Source organism: Ursus arctos, unplaced genomic scaffold, assembly GCF_023065955.2.
Source record: "Ursus arctos isolate Adak ecotype North America unplaced genomic scaffold, UrsArc2.0 scaffold_25, whole genome shotgun sequence".
In the NCBI taxonomy this organism is placed as follows: domain Eukaryota; kingdom Metazoa; phylum Chordata; class Mammalia; order Carnivora; family Ursidae; genus Ursus; species Ursus arctos.
The window spans coordinates 29,089,023-29,115,831 of NW_026622930.1; the positions used below are offsets into that span (position 1 = coordinate 29,089,023).

Here is a 26,809-nt window from a genome sequence, read left to right on the forward strand (position 1 = left end):
GTAGAGTCTCGGCGTCCCCTGCGAGGGGGGATGGGGATGGGCACTCCCTGAGCCGGTATTTCCAGGCTTTTGTTCTCTGGCGGCTTTCCCTGGCGGTTTGCTGTGCCTCTTCTGAGAGTCAGAGCAGCAGCGGCCGAATCTCAGCCTCTGTCACAGAACAGAGGGATTGCGGCCCGTTCTCTACTAATGTTCTGGCCACTTTAACTCTGTTACTGTTGGTGCTGCTCAACCCTGCAGCGTCCCGGGATGTGCGCCCCACACCCGGCGTCCCAGCCCTCACTTCCAGGGCCGGCGCGTCTCTGTCCTTTGTGTTTCTAACACCGCCAACCGCCAGCCGCCAGCCGCCGCGCGCACTCCGGGCCTCCGGGTCTCAGTCTGGATCCAGTGAGCGCACCGGGATTCCGGAGTTCTGCGAGATGCCTGGTGGCGCGCGCACCCGGCTCACCGGTCTCAGTCTGCTCTCTCGCGGGTGCCGTCCGCGAGCCCCTCCCGCTCCCCCGTGCAGGTGGCTACCGCTTCCCGGCGCCCGACCGCGGCGGCTCCCTCCCCCTTCCGTTTATCTTCCGATATCTGTGCGCGGTTTCACGGCTCCCCGCTTCGTACCTCAATACTCAGCACTGGAGATGTTCATTTGTAGAGATCCAGATGCATCTTCCTGCGTCTCAGGCTGGTTCCGTGGTTGTTTAGGCTGGTCTGGTACCTATCCAGCTCGACTCGGGGGACCGGCTGAAAAAGGGGTCTCCTACTCCTCCGCCATCTTAACTCCATCAGCTGGGTGATTTTCAACTTAGGGTGGGTTTACTGGGAAGGAAGCCCTCCCTAAGTCGAGGAAGATCTGTCTATTGGGAAGGAAAGAACCTACAACGCCCCTCGAATCAGGCAGCCTTAGAATACACGCACTCATCGGCCCATTCCACACCCCTCGGTCAAACAAGCCGCGGAGAGCCGGTGACTAGTGTTTGGAAATAACCCCAAGAGGCCCGTCGAGGTAAACTATCAGCGCTCCCGCGAATGTCAAATCCCCGCCAGACAGTCAGTGCAGGTTCACCACCCAAAGCCGGGCAAGCCCTGCTGACGGGGCGGTTGCTGCCAAGGCAGAAAGAAGCACCTCTCGTCCGCCTGCAGCCGTGATGAGGCGTCGTCCCACTGAAGGAGGCACCTCGATCAGACACGATCTGCGTGGCGTCTCTTCACCCACAGCGGCTTGAGGACTTAAAACAGACAAGAACGGTTCTGCTTTGCAGTTCCTCCGGAGAGAGAGGACGCAAATGTCTTTCTCCGCCTCTTAATTGTCCTTGCAAGTTACACGTTCTGTAGACCAGGTCACGCATCTCTCAGTCAGAACAGTCTTCCACACGGATAGGTACCAACTGAAAAGCCTGAGGGCAAAGAGTTACGCCAAAACAAAAAGCAATATTCTATACGAAAGCTCAACCACGGCAACAAGTCCATCTGCCAGAGAAGCCGCCCCCCCTGCTGAACAAGGAGACGGAGACTCTGAAACCATTTATCACATGGCCGGGAACTTCATGGTCATTGCCAACAGACTATTACTGCCATAGATGAAGGGCAGTGACTCCTGTATTTGTAAATATTGTGAAATGTCAGAAACTCATTTTAATGCAATATACACTACAACATTTGTTCAATATGGAAATCATTTTCTTCTGCAAAAGGTCCAGGCAGATAAAAAATGGTATCATCAAGAACTAGTTATTCTCTGGAAACAGGATGGTCAAAAGTAGCCAGTTCTCAGATGGAAGGTCATGAACTGAACAGGATGTTTATAGTCACCCACTCTAGCAGAGAATAATAGTAATAACTATTTATGATACTTCTCCTAGTTATGATACTTTACAGTTTCCTAGAGAGCATTTTTGTATTCATTATCTCGTTTGGGAAAATGGGCCAAGTCTATGCAGGACTACAGGGAACACCCCAGCATCAAACAGACCACAGGGCCTTAGGAAGCTCACAGAAAAGCAATGTTCTCCTCTGCCCGTACAGGAAAACAACTAACAAAATTGAAATAATTGCATCTTCTCTTGTGCTGAAGAACAGCTGAGAAACAGTAACTGAGAAACTATTTTATAGTTCATGGTGTTCCCCCAGATTTGAAACACCACATTCCTGCAGTCAATAACACACTAAACTCAATAATCACGGCCCAAAAAGGAGTCTGCAAAACAAAGACGAACTACTTAAGAAACCAGACTCTTTTTCTTTCTTTTCTTTCTTTCCTTTCTTTTCTTCCTCTCTCCTTCATCTTTGTTGTTGTTTTTCAAGCATGGAAACCCGGAAGAATGGGCCTACTTTGCCTTTTGTATCCAAAGATAGCAGAAAACAGATACAAACTCTTCCAAAAAGCACCATGACCCTGCCTCTATCCTGTAACATTAGGAAGAAAGTGAACTTGACAATGAAGTTTAAAGACCTGGTGAAAAGGACAGAGATCAGAGACAGCAAACTAGAAAAGGCAGAAGAGAAACATTCAAGCATCCAGATTGCGTCCTTCCAGACCTGCCAGATTACCTGCCTTTCTGGCCAAGGGATTACCCCTAATCGTGATTCTGAGCTGTGGTTTCACACCACCTCTAGGGGACTCCAAGATTCAAAGAATGTGACAAGATTTCAGAACAAAATTTTAATTTGACCAATTTATGGACGACAGTGAAATATAAGAATGGCTGGAAATCACCTCTCTGGGAACTAGATGACAGTGTACCCTCTTATCTTGAAACCTGAATAACTTCTCACACTTTTCATTCCTTTAAAGAAAAAAAGAAAGATCTAGGCATATTAACAGTTGGGAAGAAGATTCAATTTTTTTAAAAAAGTGCTCCACTCATTTCCTAGCCTTCTCACAGAATTAATGAAGGAGGAACTCTTCTAGTAGCAAATTAGAATGGCTATTTTAAGGACTATTTTTTTCCCGCTAAGTCAGCAAGTCAAACTTTCTATTAACTGAGCATCTACTACTACAAGGAAAGAAAAAAAAAAAAAAAACCCCACCACTGACAAGTTAACAATTGTTCAAAAGCTGTCCTCAGACCCTGGTCAGGAAATAGTGGCTACCTGGTACAAATGACGTCAACAGAAAAAACAGTTGATGGAGTAATGGTAGAGTTAGCAATTTCCCTTTGGTGTTTTACTTTTTAGACTACAAATTCCTCACCCGAACTCTTTACTCTCTAATTTTTTTCCCAGATCAAGTCTACCACTTCATTCTTTCCTTGAACTCGATTTTATTCTCATCCTCCACTTAGAAAAAGTCAAACCTATTCACGTCTACCTCTCCCCCAACCCCATCTCCATCTCCATCGCTCCAGCTCATCTGAAAAGGAGAAAGTGGAGGTGGAGAAGGAAAAAGGTAGCTTGCTCTAAGGAACAAGAAGATTGGGAGGCCCACTGAAAATGACTTATCCAAATCCTTTCCAAAAAGAGATTACACTGAAATCGTATCTAAAAACAAAAAACTCATCAAGCTGTCCTTCTGTGGAGTGGTAAACAATAAAATCAGGAACCCACTGACAGATAGTCTTTTAACTTAAGAGTACAAGTAGCAAATAAACAAATGGGGAGGGTTCTTTATTTATTTATGGTGTTAGCACTGGGGCTGAGAAGAGTTGCCTGAAATAAATCTAATGTGTGCTATCCAAGAAAATCAACTGACACACAATCCTAGCATTGTGGATAAAAAGACAATGGTTCGAGGGCACCTGGGTGGCTCAGTCAGTTAAGTGTCTGCCTTTGGCTCAGATCATGATCCTAGAGTCCTGGGATGGAGCCCTGTATCAGGCTCCTTGCTCACGGGGGAGCCTGCTTCTCCCTCTGCTGGCCAATCCCCCTGCTTGTGCTCTCTCTCTCTGCCAAATAAATTTAAAAAAAAAAAAAAAATCTTAAAAAAAAAAAAGACAATAATTCGGAACTATTGAACATCATCGTGCAATATCTAAATGCCCCACAGGTAAAAAGGTAGAAAAGATAGGATTATTATTTATTAATGACTTTTAAAAACAAATTAAAATTTGCTTTCTTCAGCCACTGAAATACAAAGATCTCAATTTGGTGCTTAAAACTAAAAACACATTGTGACATCAATGAACCTAAGTCTAAGTGTTTTCCAATAATACAGACTTCTCAAGTAACGCAAAACCTGGCAATATTTGCCTAATAGAATCCTGTGGTCTTTCAAGATGCTGCAATGGCAACAGTGAAACCTGCCAGCTGCTGCTGTGTAACAAAGAACATTCTCACTAACCTCCCAGCTTCCGCGTTAACACTCTCTCAAAAATCCTCACTCACTTCCAGGGGTGGGCCTCCCAAAGAATTCCAGGCTAACATTTAACCAGACACAGCGCCAAAACTGAATGATACCACAAAATGCAGACTTCCTCTAAAACAACTTTTACACTCTTCACTTGGAAGAGAGGCCAAAGGACAAAGCTCTCATCATTTGTTCTGTTTACACCACAATGGCTTCAGGACAAGAAACCAGGGGGGTCACTGCTGGCCAAGGGGCTGGAGCGCATCACTGCTCCCGGAGAATGCCTCAGTTAAGGACACTTGAAAGCAGCCCACTGGAAGCTGAGAGGGCTGTGGCATACCGAGCTATTCTGGGCCTCCGAGAAGGAGGCCAGAAAACAAATGCTCAGAAACTATCACGACACCACAAGGGACAAACACTTTCAGATCCAGGGAGACGTCTGTTGCTTGAGTTTTTGTGGTGTGATGACTTGAAAACCAATCACCCAAGTTATTGTAAACCGAAGCCTGGAGTGGGCTAATCAGAGGTCCCAGTCAGTGCAGAACTCCTCAGGCTTGCAGTGTCACGCTGCTCAGCTGTGTGAAGCTGGTACAGGACAGGGAAGGGGGCAGACAGACGAGGCACATCAGAGAGGAGGCAGCGGGGGACAGATACGCCATATTGAAAAAAAGCAAGCCCAGGAAAGACTCTGACATTCAGTTATCCCTGGAGAATTCCCACGTACAGCCTTCGGTTGCTTGACTTCTCTCCTACCTTTCTATCAGGGGAGCAGAATGTATTTCTTTTAAAAGCATCCTATTCTTCTACTCTTTCTATAAAGCAGCTTATTTCACAATACTCCTTCACTTAAAGAAGAAAAACAAGAAATGTGCCCTACTCAGGAAAATCTCTCCCTAAAAATGGATGGTAGCAAAAGGTAACCAGTGTGGGCCCCAGTCCAGCTATCTCCTTACCCCGCGATGAAGCGACGACAACCTGTGTAAATAAAACACTGGCCGCAGTTCAGATGATATTAGGTTTACTACGTACCATATAGAGGTATTTCAGCGTTTCTGGGTGCCACTACCTTCCGTCAGTCTTTTATTCACAACTAGGGTGAGGGATTTATCCCTGTTTCAATGGTGTGCTCTGTGTTCTGTGAGAACACATTATTAGCCAATGTTAATAACAGCTACTTCCAGATGGTACGATTCTACATGGTTCTCATTTTCCTTTCTATCTTTATGTTTATTTGTTTTTACATTTTCATAAGCATGTATTATTTTTTTTAAAGTTATTTTTTAAATATGCTGGGAGACGGCATTAAATGAGATTTTCTTCATGTTTTGAATAAATACAACTGAACGGATGTTATTCCAAATGATCATCAAAATACAAGTAAAGGATCAAATTATAGCAGCACTTACTGCTGGGCCCTGGCCTAAATCTTTACAACCAGTAAGCTCTACACACTTGCAGAGCATGGAGATCAACTGGTACCGCCATCTTTAAATAAAGCCTTTACGTAGTGCAGGGGGTACATTATCACATTTTAGGAATAGGGTCAAATATCCAGACAGAAACAGAGACAGCTGGTCTATCTTCACACACAGTTTAGCACAGTTCTCCAGATTACAGAAGGGGCACCTAAATAACCCTCAGACTAGACTAATTCTGTTTAATTAGTCTGAGAATTGAAAAAAAAAAAGATGAGATGGGAAGTGTTCATCAGGGATTAGCTTTCACTCAGAACACTGGGATTTCATTTGCACAAAGTTAGAAGGCATCTGCTCCTGAGGGGATAGGACAGAATCAAACATAAAACTCCTTTAGGTATTTTCATATTAAGAACTTTGAAATTCTTAACTGAGGTTTTACAAATCATTGCACCCATTAAACAAGAGGTATTGACTGCCATGGAAGAAATAATTTACAGAAAGTTACCTGGAAACCATAAGTGATGTTAAATTCCCACTAGAGATACACCTTTCATGCCCCTCTGTTTATGTATTGGCTAATGACCCAATTATTTACACAATATGCAAACTAAGGGTAATAAGATTGGGTGATTTGTATTAGTACTGAGGCATGGTCTCTTGGCTCCTAACTGCGGAAAGAGATTAAGTGAAAGGTTAATTGGGTACTAAACAAGTCCTCGTGACAAACAGGATCACAGTTCTTCCTAAACAGGCGTTCTTCATACACATAACCTAAATTGCAAATATGAAGGTCTTTGTGATTTCTTTTAGGGAACAAAGCTTAACTAACCACATAATACAGAATTTTGTCAAGGGTGTTCATGAAATACTTCACCAGTTTCTTAGAAACTCACTCTAAAATCTACCAACTTAATTCAGCATAAGTGCTACTAATAATTTTATAATTTAAACACCTGATTTTCAACAACTCCAAAATGAATGTGGCAATGTCCAACAAGGAGCAATGCCCTAAATGAACAGAAACAACCTAACTCACATGCTTGTGCAAAGATACCCACAGACACAAAATAGTAGTTACACCTGCAAAATACAAAATTACACGGTGAGCGGTGGCTTTCTTCTACTTCCTGTCAAAAGATGTGTTCCTACGTGATGCCCATTCACATGTATTCCAAAATGAAAATAAAGATTTATTATATATATATTTATTATATATTATTATATATTTATTATATATTATTACCAACAGGTCAACTCACATTACAAGTTGAAAATCTGGTCTTTTTGCTATAGATTAGATAAATCTGCTTGTCCTTTTCTCTTTAGAGCAGACACAGTAAGATAGTAAGCGCTGGGCAAAACCCCTAATGCACCATCAGAGAAAACCCAAAGGGAAAAAAAATTAAAAGGCTTACTTTCTAAATAAGTCTTCTTCTTATCTTTAACCTAAATGACTTACAAATATCCGCCAGTTTAGAATGAATACGATAATTTTCAAGTTTTTGCTACAAAATAAGTTGAAACAAAGTACACTTATTATTTAATGAAGATAGAAAACAACTTTCACCGGCTTCATTGCCAAGTACCTAATAGGTCTCAACAAGTCTGTTGACCCTTCATTTTGAGAAAGGGAAGAAAAGGATCACAAAATTCTATCCTAAATATGAGAGACACTGATGAGTGGGACAAGTTAGAAGGAAGCAAAATAAACACAATATAAACTTCTAGGATTCCCCCCAACCCCAGTTGTGGTGTGGAGGTTAAGCTGAGGCTCCAGACAGCAAGAGACCCCTGGATTCCCCTTCCTGAAAGACAGACAGGCCAACAGTTCACCAAAGGTCAGGATACAGAGTCTGGAGGAAAATTCTAAAGCTAACCCACACAATCAAAACTGTTTTACAAATGTCGACTATTCAACTGCTTTCCGTCCACTTCCGCAATGTATATGTATCCTCTAGAGTACTTTCAAACTCAAAGAACAAGTCTCCCTTTCTCACTCCCTCAATCAGAATAAAGAATAGAAAACATTTAGTAGTATGCCAGATAATTTGTGCCAATTTAGATGATTCATGTATTGCTTTCCCAGACTAAATGGTCTATGGCCAGTGCTTTCAAGTCAACAAGGGTACAGAAAGCAAGACCTAATTATAGGTCTGAGTCACTTGTCTAGCAGTTCTCTCAGCCCCATGGACCATCCCCCACAAAGGCACCATTTCATTTTGAGGTACAAAATCAAGCCAAGCCTACCAATCCCTTTATATAAAAAAATAAATAAGAAGATACCATTCCACACACACACAAAACAAAAACATCAGTTCACAGTACTGATTTCTCAAAGAAAAATTTCAATAGTCTTCTTCCATTAAAAAGCAACTGCAACACTCAATTTTTAAAATAAGAAAATGCACATAAAACATACTACAGGATTATAATGTAAATATCTTGCATTTCTTGTGTTTATATTTGACCTGACGTACAACATGGCGCATGCAATCTTGAATTCTGGTCATCTTCCAATGGGAGAGTAGCTCTATTCACAAGGGTCTCATTGATTGGACGTTTCCACTGATGGCTATCATCTTCTCCCATTGGCAACATTTTAATTTAAGATCCTGGGTCCACACTGGGGGAAAAAAAGCTAAAGATAGCTACATCTAAATAAAATTAAAAGGAGGACCCGTTCTTTGAACAACAGAAAAATGCACGCACACAGCACAAAAACCCCAATTCGATTTCGAAAAAAGATGTTATTGTTTTCCTTCCTGTAATGTGTATACAATATTCATGAATTTAGGGGAAAATATCTTCTGAGCTTACTTTTTTTTCCCCACACGTCAAACATTTAAACAAAAATAACATCCTGGGGAAAAAAAAAGGAGAAAGAAATTCTCTTCTGATTGTCATAAATCTTTCTCTGACACTTTATCAGTAATTATGTCCCCACGTTGAAAGGATTAATGATCCCTGAATGGAAATGACTATTTAGTTCTGTGGAGGCCACGTTCCAAACAAGAACAAAGGGTAATATGAACCCTCCAAGAGCAACGGAAGGAGCTATTTGATTGCAGCAGTTAAATAACCTAAGATCTATTCCCAACAAGAACGATACAAAATGATCTCAAAGACTCAAGCTCGGGTACAAAAGGAAATAATGACACAGCACCAGGGACTGCGGTCCTGTGTTTCAAAGTACCATGCTTCCCAACCTGTTCATAGGAGTGGATGCCTCTTCTGGAACGGCTGCCACCGTACAAGGAACAAACTGACGATTGAGAGTGCACAAAAGCAAATTTTGTAGGTGTGATGGCAGGAAAATGCAGACTTACCTAAGTCTGCCAAAGCCAGCATTCTGAGCACAGGATGACTCGAGCTACTTAAATAAAAAAGCAGCCGACAGGACACACTGGGAAAAGCCCAAGGATGACACAGTTGGTCCCACACAAGCCAAGCCTGCACGGGAGGGCAGAAGCAGGTGAAGAAAGGGAACTCACTAGCAGACCAGACACCGATTTAGGAAATAAGATAAAAAGCTGTCCACATGTTGATTAAACTCAACAATTTAAAGTCTAACACATTTAGTATAGATCACTGGGATGTCTAGTGTCTCAGAGCAAATTTATGGCCTCTTTCCATGATCCTGAATTTATTCTCAACTCCTCTGTGATATTAAAGAACAAATACATAGAGTATCTACTCTTACCTGAAGTTAAAAAGCATACCAAAAAAATCATACTACACAAATGTGATTGAAGCACAGACAAATGCGTGGAAACAATAAGGTATAGGATGAGGATAGTGGTTCCTCGGAGGCAGAGAACGGCACTGCATTCAGGGGGCATGACCCTGGATTGTTTACTGTTCCACAGAACTGGTTAACGTTCCATTTCTCTAGAGTATTATAGGGAGAGTACACATGGGTATTTGTATTATTCCTTATATCATTGTTTTTATATTTGAAATATTCATTTTCATTTTTGAAGGACAAAAGCAAACAAGGCCTCAGCAGCCTGGGCACAGACTGTCCTAAGAAAACACAAAGAACAGGCCCATGCGCCATATATACACAGAGACAAGGAGCTGGTTTTCAGGCGGGTAGGCCAAGACCCTTTTCAGAGTTCACAGCCCAAGAGCGTTGATTAAAAGGCAAAACCTTCCGGAGGGAAAAGAGAGAGAGTGAAAGCAATAGATTTTATGCTCCTGTCTTTGAACACTAACTCACTCTCTCAGTGAACTGTTCAGAGTGAAGACGGTGCCAGTCAGCACGAGCGCACCCTGCCAGTTTAACTGAACGGTATTATTTTGCCTTGCTTTGCAATTACTCCCACATTCCCCGGGGAGAAACTAATGGATTACTAAAAATAAAATGGAGATTAAGTGAATCACTTAGGATGTTTTGGCTCCCAATGTAAACTGGCTTCAACAAAAAGGAAATGCACTGGCTCAAAAGCTTGGACTTCTGGAGACCTCAGGGCTCACTTCTCTGTCCTCTGCCCAGCGCCGCTTCTTGCTCAGGCCGCAGCCACAGCCCATCTCATGCCAGAACAGAACAACATCCAGAGGAAGAGAAAGCGAGGCAGGCTCTTCCTGTAGCCATCTGTGGTATGAGAACACTTCTGCCAGAAGCTCTCACTGGCTAGGACAGGATAACCCGACCATTCCTGAAACCAGTCTTCTGTCCCGGTAACGTCCAACACTGGCTGATGCTTTACTGGTGAGGCGTCGATCATGGACAAAGCAGGGAGGGGCTTGCCCCCAACCAGGGCCCTGCCCCGGAGCTCCTATGTGCCAGATGGATGGGATGCACAACGGGGATCCCACCCTAATGTCCGCCCTGCTGGTAGTGACTGGGCATAGCCTGAGCAGGACTGTGTTTATCTGAAGATGAGATTAGTCAGTATCATGATGAATTTATATATAAAGCTACAGACTCAAAAAGTAGATGACCAAATGAATTGATCCCTTTGAGAAAAGATTTTTAAAAACTTTGTTTCTAGGTTTCCACTGCTCCCATGAGAAACTTAAAGACACAAAGTCAACACGTTTTCAAGTAGGTGGGTCACAGGAAGTGCAGTACAGTACTTACCATATTCTTGGGCCATGGCTGCAGAAATTTAGACAACAGCATCCATATTAATAGTGAATAACCTGAAAAGAAAAATATAAAATACTTGTAAAAAAGTTTAAAAACAAAAAAATAGCTAAGTGCACAAGAAATTTCTTTAAAAGAAAATAGTTGCAAAAACAAAAAAAGTTTTATCTTTTTTCTGAAAGTGGCAAACCAGCCTTTTGAAAGTAGGCAGCTGCATTTAAATCAGAAGTTAGAGAAAACAGAGGCACCTGGGGGGCTCAGTGGGTTGAGTGTCTGACTTCGGTTCAGGTCATATATCTCAGGGTCCTGGAATCAGGATCCAGCCTCGCATCGGGCTCTGGGCTCAGCAGGGAGTTTGCCTGTCCCTCTGCCCCTCTCCCTGCCCTCTCTCTCTCCCCTCCTCTCTCAAATAAACAAAATCTTTTAAAAAAAGAGAGAGAGAAAACATTTGTAGTATTAGAGTATCTCTAAATATCTTCAAGTTCAAATCATCTGCATCTATTGTTAAACAAACAATACACATTTTAACCAACTAATATTGCCCTGGACTACTTTGCAAAACTGAAACAGAAACACAATTATTAAATGGACCTCAAAAATCACGTTGTCTATCCCCTAGAAAACACATCTACCCTCTTCGAATCACTGCAAATTAAAGTTAGATAAACAGCTTCAATTTCTAAATTTCTAAACTCAGGGCTACGAGGGAATAGGTCTCAGAATAAATACATATATTGGATTCAAATATTTGATACTGCATGTTTATTAAAACTCTGAATATTCAGAATACCATGGAACACTAGAGAAAGACACCCACAGAACCAGGGACTCCAAGATCCTGGAAAGGTTTCGAATATTCGAAAGTGAAAGATAAGAACTTTGTCTCTATTCAGACCTTAGGACAAATAACAATAGAGCAAATCACACTCTTAGTTAAGAAGGACTTAAGGGGCGCCTGGGTGGCACAGCGGTTAAGCATCTGCCTTCAGCTCAGGGCGTGATCCTGGCATTGGGGATCGAGCCCCACATCAGGCTCTTCCGCTATGAGCCTGCTTCTTCCTCTCCCACTCCCCCTGCTTGTGTTCCCTCTCTCGCTGGCTGTCTCTATCTCTGTTGAGTAAATAAATAAATAAAATCTTAAAAAAAAAAAAAAAGGACTTAAAAACATAAAAATCGATCTCTGCTATAATATTTCCTGGGCATGGTGTGCCCTGACAAGGCTAAGGGCAGGTACTATCCAAGTATCTACAAATACCATGACTAATTTCACCTTCCTTAGTGTATATAAGGTGTGCCAATGTTCATTAGTTTGTCGGGAAGAAAAGAACTTTTTCTCTATCTTCTCATGTTCAGTTTCTAGGGGCCTGCTAATTAAACTGACAAGGACAAATTAACAGAAGAAAAGGTACAAGTTTCTTTATAGATGTTAATATTTTTAATGGGGATGTCACAGAAAACAAGTAAAAACCCAAAGAAGCAGTTCGACCCAGGGGCTTAAATACCATCTTAATAAAGGGCAATAAATTGTGCAGAAGTGACTAGACAGGAAAAGGGGACTGGGGCTCCTAAGGATGATAAATTGTGGAAAGACGACCAGGCACTATATGGTAGATAGGACCCTTTAGTAAGATTATGCGGACCCAAGTTCCTCTACTGATAAGAATGGTTCTTCTCTTCCTGGTATAGAGGTGGGACGCACCTTTACAAATGGAAATTTATGCCCCCATTTTCAGGCAGGAAGGGGGAAGGAAAGAGAACCCTTCCTGCATCTGCTATTTCTCAATTTCCTTCACTCAAAATAATCCTTGTGCAAGTGGCATATTTTGGGGTGGCGTATTCTAATCATCTTCAGGTTCACAGAAATAAAAACACCATTAAAAGCATAATGGCACAAGTCTCAGGATGGAAGAAGATATGCGCAGTACATATATCCATCAAAGGACTGTTCAAAATCTATGAAAAACTCAGATAGAAATACAATACAGAGGCCACCTAAACAAGATATCCAAATGGTCAATAAGCATTTGCAAAGGTACGCAACCTCATTCATTACCACTGACTACAAAACAAAGCCACAATGAGATAAAATGACAGACTAAGATGGCTAAAACTGAAAGTCTGACAATACCAAGTTTTAGGATGTGCAGCAATTCAGCTTTCTACACTGGTGGTGGGGGAGTGAGCCAGAAAACAGTTGAGCAGACAGAATCTAATGAAGCAGAACATAAACTCACAAAGTAGCCCAACAATTCCATTCCCACTCCCTAGCCAGGAGTGCACATGCATAGCCCCAAAGACACACTCGGTAACTGTCAAGTATTTATGTTAATAGCCAAAACTCAGTGACAAATAAATTGTTGAGTATTCATATAATGAAATATTTTTTTACAGCAAGGGTCAGTGTGCTTTTTCTGCAAGGGTCAAACAGAAATATTTTTGGTTTTTTGGACCATATAGTCAGGGAGCCCTGTTGCAACTACTCAACTTTGCATCTGGAGTACATTTACATAGACATTATGTAAATGAATGGGTGTAGCTTGTACCAATAAAACTTTATTTACAAAAACAAGCAGCTAGCCCACATGCTGTAATTTGCCTGCTACATGGTAATAAATATAAATGACTCATAACTAATACAACAACACAGACGAATCTCGCAAACATAATGTTGAGACAAAGAAGCCGGACACATGAGAGAATATACTAGATGATCCATTTTGTGAAGTTCAAAAATAGGTAAACCTGTGTAAATTAGGATAATAGTTACCTCTGAGGTGGTACTTATCTTTATATGTGTTACACTTATATAAAAAAGTAAAAAGTTGTTTTTTTTTTTAAATAAATAAAGAATACAGGCCAGGAGTATAAGTGGATGCTTTCTCAAAGCCCAGGCTCCCTGAACATCAACTACTCTGAGCAGCAGCAAGCCCTGAGCCCCCACAACGCACCATCCTGCAGCGGGCACATCCTAGTGTGATGTCTGCCCGGCAACCCAACCTTTGCTCGGAGTTCCAGGTGGGGCTGTGGCTAAGGAGCGGTGATTAGACAGAACACACAGGAGTGGCAGGAAGGGAATGCAATCCGGAGGGAGGGAGGAGAGTACCAGATGGTGGATGAAGAAACTGGTGGAAATAAGCCCCATGTTTTTATATCATCTGCTGGATAATTTATACGCGGAATAAAAGTCACATGAGCAGCTTAGAAACACAGTTTGGAAGGTCACTGAATGTGCCCTTTGGCAAAAAAAATGACATTTTAAAAGCTAGATAACTAGGGCTCTTAAAACACTGTTGAACACATTCGTTTCCAGTACAATTTTTTCCAGCTTTTCAAGTTGAGGAAGCAAATCTGACAGATAAAAGTCTTGACTTTCTAGGTCTGCATACTTCAAACAGTTTCTACACCTTGTCTTCGTCTTAACCATCCATACCATGTCTAAAATTTAATTAGATACGTAACATCCCAGGGATCAGAGGACGCCGCTAAATTACCAGGGTTATGCCCAAATATATTGGGAGAGGCGGAGAATACAAAGATACCATGAACAACAAGATCATGGCCACATCATAAGGATTCACATTCTCTCTGCAGGTGCTTAGATCATGAGTGAAATAAAGAGCAAAGGAATAAAGAAAACATAAATGAAAAAAGGTGAAATCCATTCACTGTACTGCATTTACTGCATAACTGATATGTGCCAGAAACTGACCTAGATGCTGGAAACACAAAGGTAAAGCTCCTTTCTTTAAGGAGCTCACAGTTATAAAGAGGCTGACAAGCCTATGCATCAATAATTTAAGTTAAATGTCATAACAGTTACACAATATTCACAAGTGCTATGGAGCTAGAAATTAGGAGAGCATTATTATGGAGGAGGAGTAGGGAGAAAGGGTGAGGAAAGGAAGTTTTCCCATACATAGAAGGCAAGAGCTGAAGTGGGTTTTGAATGACTAAAGATGAGCAAGGTAAGGAGAGAGAGAAGAGCATCATTCTGGGCAGAGGGAGAGAGTGTGCAAAGGCAGGAACGAGCCAGTCCTCTCTGAGAAGTAACAAGGAATCTGCAGCAGCCAGAACATGGTGGACAAGCCAAGCCTGAGATGGCAGAGGAACCCATCACTTACACTAAGTTGGAATCTCGTCGTACAGGTATGACAAAGCCACGAGGGTAGGAACTGGGGGATGGAAATGGAACACAAGGAATAGAGGGGAGTGACGGGTCTCCAAATACACCGTCTTACCTAGTTTTGACATTCATAAACATGGTAATGCTTCACAAAATCAAGAAAAGCAAATAATTAGAATCAACCAGTATCTGGGGGTAATTAAAAATGAAACACAATCAGTGACAAATGGACTGCATGAAAAATGCACAACTTAACCACCCTTAAGGGAATGCAGGGGGAAAAGCTAACCTAGCGTCTTCGGAGACCACTGTCTTGACTATAACTGAGGCTAGAGACAAAACAAAGAAAGAAAGAAGAAAGGCCAGAATGAACTCTGTGGTGTTGAACTCAAATCAGAGATTCATGCTTTTAAATATATATATTTCAACAGGTGATGACAGATACAGGCACACCTTGGAGAAACTGTGGGTTCAGTTCCAGACCACCACAAGAAAGCAAATATTACAATACACCAAATCAAATAAATTTTTTGGTTTCTCCATGCATGTAAGAGTTATGTTTACACTATGCTGTACTCAATAGAGTACAGTGTGAGATAGCATTATGTCTAAAAAATGAGCATACCTTAACTTAAAAATAATTTACAGCTGAAAATGCTAACTATCATCTGAAGTTTCAGGGAGTCGTCATCTTTTCACTGGTAGAGGGTCTCGTCTGGATGCTGATGGCTGCTGACTCATCAGGGTGGTGGCTGCTGGCGGTCAGCGTGGCTGTGGCAATCTCTTAAAATAAGACAACAATGAAATCTGCTGCGTCAATGGACGACTCCTTTCACGAACAATTTCTCAGTGGCATGTGAAGCTGTTTGATAGCATTTCACCCACGGCAGAACTTCTTTCAAAACTGGAGTCAATCACCTCATATCCTGCACTGCTTTATCAACTAAGTTCACGTAATATTCTAATTTGTTTTCTGTCATTTCAACAATCTTCACAGCATCTTCACCAGGAGTAGATTTCATCTAGGGGCGCCTGGGTGGCTCAGTCGTTAAGCGTCTGCCTTCGGCTCCGGAGTTCTGGAATCAAGCCCCACATCGGGCTTTTCCACTGGGAGCCTGCTTCTTCCTCTCCCACTCCCCTGCTTGTGTTCCCTCTCTCGCTGGCTGTCTCTCTGTCAAATAAATAAATAAAATCTTAAAGGAGTAGATTTCATCTCAAGAAACCACTTTCTTCACTCATCCATAAGCCTCTCCTCATCAGTTTAAAGTTTGATCACAAGATCGCAGCAATTCAGTCCCATCTTCAGGCTCCACTTCTCATTCCATTCTCTTGCTGTTTCCATCATATTTGCAGTTACTTCCTCCACTGAAGTCCTGAACCCCTCAAAGTCCTCCATGAGGGTTAAAATCAACTTCTTCAAAACTCCTGTTAATTAATGTTGGTATTTTGACCTCTTCCCATGAATCACGAATGTTCTTAATGGCATCAAGAATGGTGAATCCTTTTTGGAAGGTTTTCAATTTCCTTTGCCCAGATCCATCGGAGAATCACTATCTGTGGCAGCAATAGCCCTTATGAAATACATTTCTTAAATAGTAAGACTTGAAAGTTGAAATGACTCCTTGATCTGTGGGCTGCACATGGATGTTGTGTTAGCAGGCATGAAACCATTAACCTTGTTGTCCGTCTCCATCAGAGCTCTTGGGTGACCAGGGGCACTGCCAACAAGCAGTCATATTCTGAAAGGAAATTTTTTTCTCTGAGCAGTTTTCAACAGTGGGCTTAAAATACTCTGCAAACCATGTTGTAAACAGATGTGCTGTCACCTAGGCTTTGTTGTTCCATTTAGAGAACATGGGCAAAGTAAATTTAGCATCATTCTGAAGGGTCCTAGGATTTTTTAGAATGGTCAGTGAGCACTGGCTTCCACTGAAAGTCACCAGCTGTGTTAGCCCCCTAACAGGGGAGTCAGCCTGGCCTCTGAAGCTTTGAAGCCAGGCGCTGAATCCTCCTCCCTTGCTACGGAACTCCCAGATGGCATCTTCTTCCAATAGAGGGCTGTTTACACTGAAAACCTCTTGTTCAGTGCATCTTCAGGAATGATCTTAGCTGGATCTTCTGCATAACGTGCTGCAGCTTCTCCATCAGCACTTGGGGCTTCACCCTGCGCTTTGATGTTATAGAGATGGCTTCTTTCCTTAAACCTCATGACCCAGCCTCTGCCAGCTTCAGGCTTTTATTCCGCAGCTTCCTCACCTGTCTCAGGCTTTATAAAATTGAAGAGCGTTAGGGCCTTGTTCAGATTAGGCTTTGGCTTAAGGGAAAGTTGTGGCTGGTTTGATCTTCTACCCCGACCACTAGAAGTTTCTCCGTATCAGCAATAAGGCTGTTTCATTTACTTATCATTCATGTGTCTACTGGAGTAGCACTTTTAATGCCCTTCAAGAACTTTTCCTTTGCAGTCACAACTTAGCTTTTTGGCACAAGAGGCCTAGCTTTTGGCCTATCTCAGCTTTCCACATGCCCTCCTCACTAAACATAATCATTTCTAGCTTTTTATTTAAAGTGAGAGACATGCCACTCTTCCTTAACACTTAGAGGCCAGTGCTAGGTTATTAATTAGTCTAATGTCAAAGTCTCAAGGAATAGGGAGGCCTAAGGAGAAGGAAAGCGATGGGTACAGGCTGGTCAGTGGAGCAGTCAGAACACACACAACATTTATCAGTTAAATTTACCCTCTTATATGGGCATGATTTATGAGGCCCAAAACAATTACAACAGTTACAATTATCACTGACCACAGATCACCATAACAAATATAATAATAATGAAAAAGCTTGAAATATTGTGAGAATTTCCAAAATGTGACAGAGAGACATGAAGTGAGCCAATGCAGTTGGAAAAATGGAGCCAAAAGACTTACTCAAACAGGGTTGCCACAAACCTTCAATTTATAAAAAACACATTATCTGTGAATTGCAATAAAATAAAGCACAATGAAACGAGGTATGCCTGCACTGTTATTCTTTCTTAAAATTCATTACTACCACTATTTATTTTGTAACCCAACCTGTCCCAGATCTGGCCAGTGGAAACCCCTTCAAGATGGCTTCTAGGTCATTTTCAAATGACCCTACCATTCTCTGAGCATTTCCTTAACTTTCTGAAAATAGACGTTTCAGTCTCATTTTGTACTTTCTTTCCCTGAAACGAGCCAAGGAGTCCTGGTTCCTTTTATTAGAAAGTGGTATTTAAAAATCAAAATCCCAAGTGCTAGATGGGTTCATTGCCAGTGGGGACTACTCTGAGACACTCTCACAGTGACAGAGGTGGGGAGTACACATGTCTATGTGCTTACACATACACACACGCACACACACTAGTATCTATAGCCACAGGACTTCTCAAGGCACAAGACAAGGTGGTTACATATAAAGTTTACATGAAAAGTCAAAGGCTCAAGAAGAATCAAGATACTCCATAAGAAGAAGATGGTAGGGAGGCACCTGCCCTACCAACTATCAATTCCAACATAGCAGGAATTGTAGATTAATACAGGAAGGTTGCATTATTTAATAATGGTACTTGCACAGGTGTATTATTCATGTGGGGGGAGGGATCAAATTGAATCTCTATTCCACTCTCTATAGAAAAATCAATTCTAATTTAACTAAAGACTTGCATATAAAAGGCAGGATTATAAAACTTTTAGTAGACAATAAAATAGTATTTTACAGTTTCAGAATAGGTTAGCAACATAAAAAAGAAAAACCATAAAGAAAAAGAAATTCATTCTACATTAAAATAAAAAAACTTCTGTTCATTAAAAGTCACCATAAAAAAAAGGCTAAACCACAAATTATAAAACATATAACCAACAAAACAATAAGTATCTAGAATAGATCTTTTATGACTTTCTAAGAAAGATAATCCAAGAGAAAAATGGACAAAAGTTAAAGAAGAAAATATAAAAGGTCCTTACATACATAAAACGATAGCTTCTTTAGTAATTAGTTTGGAAACACAAATAAAAAGCACATTTACACACCCATTGACTTGAGTAAATTTAACAAGTGAGACAATGGCCCAGATGTGGCGTTCCACAGATGTGGAGAAGTGCAAATGTTCAGACTCTGAGGTGGGAGTTGTACATTGGTACAATCACCATGGAACACAGTCAAGCATGGGTATATCTTAGTGGCCAATAATTCCACTCCTGAGTTTATGGTCACCAGGAGAACTGTCACCCAGAGACAAATACAATTGTTCCTAACCACAGAAAAGTGCAAACAACCCGAATTCCAACAGAACAGGAAAATAAAATGTGGTTTTGTTTGCAGCAAAATCAGTGAACCTGATGCTAAATGCATGAATGTGGAAAAATTCAAGGGGACAATCTCCCTAAATACTTGTACAACAAAGAGTTAGTTACATACAAAATTTTAACAAATTAGATTACAAATTCACTAAAGGCTGGGTCAATACCACTTAATAGTCATTAGAAGCCTCCTACGGTTTTACGCTCGGTATTGTGGATGTTTCCAAGACATAGACCATTAAGTCCTCCAAGAGATAATAATATAATTCTCTACAGCTTTGCACACAATATTGAGCCCATGGCAAACATTAGATTAAACAAAACAAAAAACTGTAGCTCTCGTTTGTTACTTAAAGAAGAAGATACTTATTGCCCAAAGCACAATTAAAACACTTGAGAATGCATCATCCACACTGTAGTTTTTCAAAAGAAAAAATATATATATTTAAAGAAAAGACAAAAAAAAACCCTATTAATTCTGTCCGTCGGCTACCAGGACAGAGGAGATTGCTTCTCTTAGGCTCGTACCAATTGGACTACTGATTCCTTTAAAAATATGTATTACGACAGTATAACTTTCTTCAAAAATTAATAACTTCTCAAGTCAATACTATGAGATTAAAAACAAAACATGTGTACCAACACAACTGCTCAGAGCTGTAGCATTAAACCTCTAATAGTGATCAACACTGGTGTCACCCACCATTTGCTCAGCTGACCTGGCCGGAGGTTCAAGGGAGGTGCTCCCTAAGGAACCACAGTCAAAGCCAAAGTCACTTTGCACCATAAGGTTCACACACTTCAACAATGTGGAAAAATCCCAAGCTATGCATTTTAAACTTGGCATCAAAGATATAATGTATTTTTCTTGATCTTAAATGTCATAAATAGTGTTCAGAACTTAGACTCTTATGGTCTATATTTTATATGGGTAGGAATATGTACAAAATCCTTAAAACGAATCGTAAGTCACATAGAGACATCAAGTGACAGTTCTACCTGATTCACCTCTAATGCTTTTTATTTGCTTTCTAACAGCATTATTTTAAAAAGAGCAATTCCAGAGCCCATAGAAGAGATTTCTATTTTAAGCGGAGGTAACAATCTTTCCTTATGTAAAAAGCAATTACACTGGGTAAGAGACAAAACGAAGTGCTGGGACCCACACTAGCAGTAGGCCGGGGAAAGCATTCGCTTTCATTCTCAAGGGTATGCCCTAAGTGTATCAGTCTACCAGTCACTGAATTTATTAAGCCATAATTTTGCTACACGAATTTGTCATTCTTTCCTTTAGAGAACACTGAATAATCAGAAGGCAATGTTTGCTATCCTCTCTACAGTAACAACTGTGCATTTGGCCTGAATTCTAAATAACCAGGTTCTTTTGAAATTCAGCCAATATACAGATCTTTTCACTAAAAATAAGCACGAAGGAAACAGGCTCAAATCATAAATGTCATATTTATAACTACTCAACATGGGAGAGAACAGCCTTCTCCAATAATTTGGATAAACATGCACAGACCTCACCATCACTGTACGTGCTCTACTGCCACTGAAAACAGAATTGTTAAGAACTTGAAGCATAAATATTCAATTGGATGTTTGATGACATCAGCACTGGTGGCCTCAAATCTATCGACAGAATGCTTAACCGACCACATGGTGTCTTTCTATACTGGTTAAGCCTACATTAGGAGTGATAGTGGCTACACAGTGCTCAGTTATTTAATCAAACACTAATTGAGGTGTTGCTGTGAAAGTATTCTGTAGATGTGATTAACAGCTATCATCAGTTGACTCCAAGTAAAAGAGATTAACCCCGATAATGTGGGAAGGCCCCATCCAATTAGCTGAAGGCATTAATCCCAAAGACTGAAGTTTCCTAAAGAATAATAATTCCTCAAACCATCAGCATTAACTTCTGCCCTAGTTTTCAGCCTGCTGGTTTACCCCACCGATTTCAGACCTGTAGCCCCCACAAATACATGAGCCACTTCTTTCAAATAAACCTAAATGTCCCTCCAAACTGCAGTGTGTATATAATAAGGGAATATTACTCAGCCATAAAAAGGAAGAAATCCTATTATATGCAATAACATGGATGGACCTTGAAGGCATTATGCTAAGCGAAATAAGTCAGACAGAGAAAGACAAATACTATATGATCTCGTTTATGTATGAGATCTAAAACAAAACAAAACTGAATTCATAGAAAAAGAAATCAGACTTGTAGTTATCAGAGGCTGGGGGGGGTGGACTTGGAGGAAAGTGGTCAAAAGGTACAATCTTCCAATCTTCCAGTTATAAGATACGTAAGTACTAGGGCTGAAATGTACAACATGATGACTACAGGTAACACCTCTGTATGATATAAGGGGAGGTTGTTCAGAAAATAAATCCTAAGAGATCTCATCACAAGGAAAACATTCTGTTTCCTTTTTTTCTTTCTTTTTACTGTTACCTACATGAGAAAATGGGCATTAGCTACCCTGTTATGGCAATCATTTCACAATATATGTAAATCAACCACCATGCTGTGCGCCTTAAGCTTATACCGTGATGTGTGTTGATTATCTCTCAAACCAGGGGAAAATACACTGTAAATATATGTATAATATATATACATGTATATGCACAGGTGTGTATTCCTATCGATTCTGTTTTTCTAGAGTCTTGACTGATATGCTGGGCAAAATGAGAATCCCACTACGAGTTTTAAAGGTTTTGGTCATACAAAGAAAGAAACACCTTAATTTAATTCAGTTTACCTAGGAAAACAAGGGCATCACTAGCCTACCAGAAGACCACACCTAGTGACTGAGACACTCCCCACTGACTAAAATAGAAGCAGACTTGAGAGAAGGGCACCACAGTACCAGTATGACAAAATGCTGCGGCAAGAACAGGGGAACAGGAGTTCTAACTTGGGGTCTGGAGAAGGGGCAGGAGAGCAGGAAGGAAACTGGGCAAAACAGAGAAGGCCATACCACAGCAGAGATGTCGAGGTCAGAACTTATTCAGCTGACCTTTTTAATTCAGCTCACAGTATTTCAGAACTTACTAAAGTGTCGCAAGTGTTTGACCATGTCTATCCCATCTAACTGTTCACAACACCGTTAAGGGGCACATACTACTATTGCCCACAATTCTCAGGAGGGTCGGGGAAGCTGAAGGTGACGTGGCTACTACGTGGTACAGGATCCCAATTTTGAACCTAGGCATGAGACTGAGCTACTGAGCTGTAAGTTTCCCTAACAGTACTTCCCAGGCAGAACGATGGGGCAAAAACCTTCCAAACCCAAGAATCTTATGAGCAATGCCATAAACATACCAAAAGTAAATGGCAAACTACATTCGATGTCTGTCGACGGAGAGGGGACTGAGAGAAAACTGCATGAGCAGAAACAGAAAGGTGAAACTGTATAAAAAGAGAGTTCTGGCTCAAAACTGCTAATAACTCACAAATTTACCTTTTGACCTTCCTCCCATCTCAAATTTTGTAAGAAATATAAAAACACAAATAAATGCACAGAAATCACAGGAAATCCCAGTACAGATGGCACTGGCAGATCAGAGTAGTGACAAAGTGTAAGAAATAGAAAGCATACTGAAGCTGACTGAAAATGGAATCCAACAGAACTGAAAGACCCGTTAGAAACAAGAGGATGGACCTCCAAATAAATGTTCCTAGGAGACTGCAGGAAACCTAACAAACTAGAGTCAGCAGAAATACACCTTGGATGGTGAGGCGGGTCATTAAAGAACATGACACCTGCATCGGTCCCTTCCCCATGAGAACGTATTGGGGGGTATTAGCCCCTGGATTAAAGCCATGAGAAACACTCACAGTGATCTTTAGGAAATAAAAGTAATGAAGGGTAGATCACAGCAGATCACGTAGGTCTCACAGCTGGATTCTACACCCCAGAGAAGCTAGACGACGTTCCACGACTAACAACGAAGCTCACCTGCACTCAGAAGACAAGTAACCCACACAGCTTATGGCAAACACCCCACCACTACGGCTTGCCCGCCCACACACACCACCAGGTGGACAGAGCCTCTACGACAAATGCTGAATTCAACCTTCCGGCTCTGTCATTTACTACAAATAAATCTATGAGGAACCACCAAGGGAGTTTAAAACATGACACCCCAAAACATGCCGATTTGGTATACTGACTTTTTGGACTTAAAAAAACCACAAGTGCACAAAAGGCACACTGACCTCCCCTCTTCTTCCTGAGAACACGAGATAAAACTCCCATATGCAAACTCCTATCCCTGTACCTGGAAGAAAAGGACATTCTGATCACCAGAGATAGGGAGTGGAGGCTGAGAAGAATCTGTACAAACAAATCTTTTCAAAATAAAGCCTATTATCTTACTTTAGCCTCCCTCATACATTTTAGTTTCTTTTCCACAACCTAATGTAGAAACAGGCCCCAACAGTTCTTCAGGTCTTCATTTTCCTACTAAAGCTCCCATGTACATGTTTAAAAAAAAAAAAAATATATATATATATATATATATGCTTTTCTAATTTGTCTCATGTCAACTTAATTCTCAGGCCCAGCCAGAGACCCTAAAGTTAGGTAAAGTTTTACCTCCCCTACACAATCACTATCCACCCCGGAAAAATCAGCAACATGGAAAGAAACATCGAATTCAAGAATGCCAAAGAAAAGAGAGTTAAAATGAAAAAACAAAGAACATGTTTCTAAAAGGATAATAAATTTCCTCAAGAAATTCAAGGAAATACGATATCTGCACACAAAAAAAGAAAAAACAAGTGTTTTTGGTTAAAATAAAATCATCGGGAAATAAAGTAATGAAGGATAGATCACAGCAGATCATGTAGGTCCGACAGCTGGATTCTCACCCTGGATCCCCCCGCCCAGTGAACGTCCCGGGCTCTGTCCATTATCCCCTCCCTTTGGCTTTGTCCCTTTTGCCTATTAACAAGTCCAAATCTCCCTTCATTCATAAAAAGCTTTTCCCTTGACCCAGATCTCTCTCCGAAATAAAGAAGCAATGAGGTAAGAAGGTGTCCATGATGATTTGGAAGTTCCTCACTTAAATAACTGGGTGGACGGTTCTCCCATTAGGTGAACAGAGACAGAAGGGAAGAACGGGAGATGGACAGGGGAGTGCCTGATAACAGCACAGAACATATAAAGCGCCTTTTCAGAAAGAGCTTATAAACTCGGAGCCTATATACTGAACTTGGTCCACAGACATATTTTTTTTGGCCCACGCAGTGTTTTAAAAAATTCAACCCATCCTTTAAAATTCAGCCTGTTTAACGAGCAAATCCTCATTTACAGTTTTTCTTTAAAAAAAAAAAAAAACAAAAACCCTGGGAGATCTGGTAACCTTGGGCCCACATTCCCACAAAGCATCGAACGGCTGGACCTAAGGAGCCTGCATGGGGCCTGCGAGCTCCCCTGCCCGCTGTCCGCAGCTCTGTCTTCCCGACCCTGAGCCTATGTCAACGCCATTTATCACTCCACTTACTCTGCTGTTTTTCCTAGTGTAGGAAAATATTTTTTCTTACCCTGAGGCCTGCTTTTACTCACTGACATTGTTGGCCAGGCGCTTACCACACCAGGCCAATCTGCTGTTGAAGCAGAGTCGAGAAAGGAGTTGAAAATATGGGTCTCTGGCTATTCATGGGAGACAGGGCTTGAGGTGTGCTTTAAGGTGGGTCTGAAATAGGTTAAGAGGAAGAGGGCTGAGCTCACAAAAGAGAATGCATAGAAGAAGACAGCAACCATGGATGGAACTCTAGGAAATGCCAGAATTCAAGACGGTAAAAGAAAGGTAACAGTAAGTGAAAGGTAAGTTCAAGGAGTGAGATATTCAAGAAGGATTTAAGTATGTGGCCGGTGCATAGATTACAGCAAAAATTCACTCAGCTGTGACACTAGCACAGCAGAGAGAGATCGGAGTCCCCCTAAGGTAACTTATTGAATGACCAAATCAACAAACAACATCAATCAACATCTACAACAAAATCAACTTGAACTACCTGGGAAACCAGACTACTCAGCAAGTGGTTAAGGCAGAAATAGGATGTGTCTCTGAATTACTGTCGATGTCAATACCATCACCAAGTTCTCGAGAGCCATTTTTCATTGGCCAGAATTATCATAGGGTATCTAAATTACTTAAGTTTTATCTTACCTGTTAAAAAAGTTCCAAAAGAAAAGGCAGAAAAAAATACTAGGAACAATTCAACAACAAAATTTTCCTCAAATTTTTCCATGTAAGAGAATAACTTGTACTACTAAACAAAACTGGTCAGTTAAAACAAGGGAAGAGTACTACATTTTCCTGCAAATTTCTACGGAACAAGGAGAGTAAAAGTCCATTTCACATTAGATTTGTAAGAATGTAAAGTATCTCACTGGCAAAAGCCACCAGACTGAACAAGCAGCAATACCTCCGCACGTATGGTCTAAAAAGATGACAATCTGGAAATTCTACCATCTAAGACAGGGATCTCTGTTATGTCTTTTGTACTAGATTACAAGATAGAGAACTGGGATATAAAACACTGACATCAATTTTAAAAAAATACAAATTCAATATTAAACATATGTGGAAGTGTTCACCCTCATTAACAATCAAGAAATACACATTAAAGCAAAAGTGAAGTAGTCACCATTTTAGAACTATCAAATTACCACAGTAACAGTTTGTATACTTATAACTATCCAGTGAAGGGGGGCAGAATATGGGACCCCAAAATAATGCCACTTTGCCATGTGAATGAAAGCAATCAAAGCCTAAAGACTCAGGAAGAGTTGGGGGGTTTTGTTGTTGTCTTTTTGTTTTTTTCACCTATCCCTTACCTATCTGAAAGAGTTTCAATAGAGGCCCTGTACTAGCAAGGGAGCTAAGAGCAAAGATAATGTTTTATATCAGAAAGACTTATCTGCATGGCCTGGTAAACATTTGTTCACCAAACATCTGCTCTTCTCATCTTCCTGGGATTTGTCTTCCCTCCCTTGAGGACCCTAGACCCCTGTTCCCTTCTCCTGAGCTCATAAGAATGGAATCTAAGCCCCAATTCCCTGTCTGCCAGGGAACCTCTCATGTACTCACGGCTCTTAAACATACACAATTAAATTTGTTTTTCTCCTGTTCGTCTGTCTAATGTCCATTTAATTATTAGACCAGCCAAAGAATCTAGAAGGGAAAAAGGAAAAAATTTCCTCCCCTGCAGTTTTGGCACCCAAAGTAGGGCTCTCCACTGGCTGGACATTACATATTCTGGGGCTGCTGAAGCTGACAGGATCCCAAAGAAAGTAAGGATTCTTACTGCACCAGTCCCCCGGGGTCTCAGCCTGCAGGGTCATGTGGAAGTGAGAGTAGTAAGAGTCTTTTTTTCCCCCTAAATTCAAATCAGCAGGAGAAAATATGAATTCTGTGTGAATTAGTTCCTTGGGTATAGCAACTCCAGTAATGATTTGTTATGAGTACTCTTATTTTCTTTTGACCCCCTTCCTCTTAGAGATGATCACTGGTTTCTTTTATCTCTGTCTTCCGCATTGTTTGTAATAAGAAGAAAAACCATAGGGCAGAA

At 41.1% G+C, this 26,809-nt stretch overlaps 1 protein-coding gene across 15 annotated transcripts in view; it reads right to left on the reverse strand.

The window, feature by feature from the left end:
* The window catches only part of SIPA1L1 (signal induced proliferation associated 1 like 1), a 446,735-nt gene that overhangs the window by 176,398 nt on the left and 243,528 nt on the right, over window positions 1–26,809 (reverse strand). For all 15 annotated transcript variants that reach the window (XM_057318467.1, XM_044391372.3, XM_048219779.2 and 12 more), the window contains one exon: window positions 10,769–10,830. The gene's annotated coding sequence lies outside the window, so the exon portion shown is untranslated. The remainder of the gene's footprint in view (window positions 1–10,768; window positions 10,831–26,809) is intronic.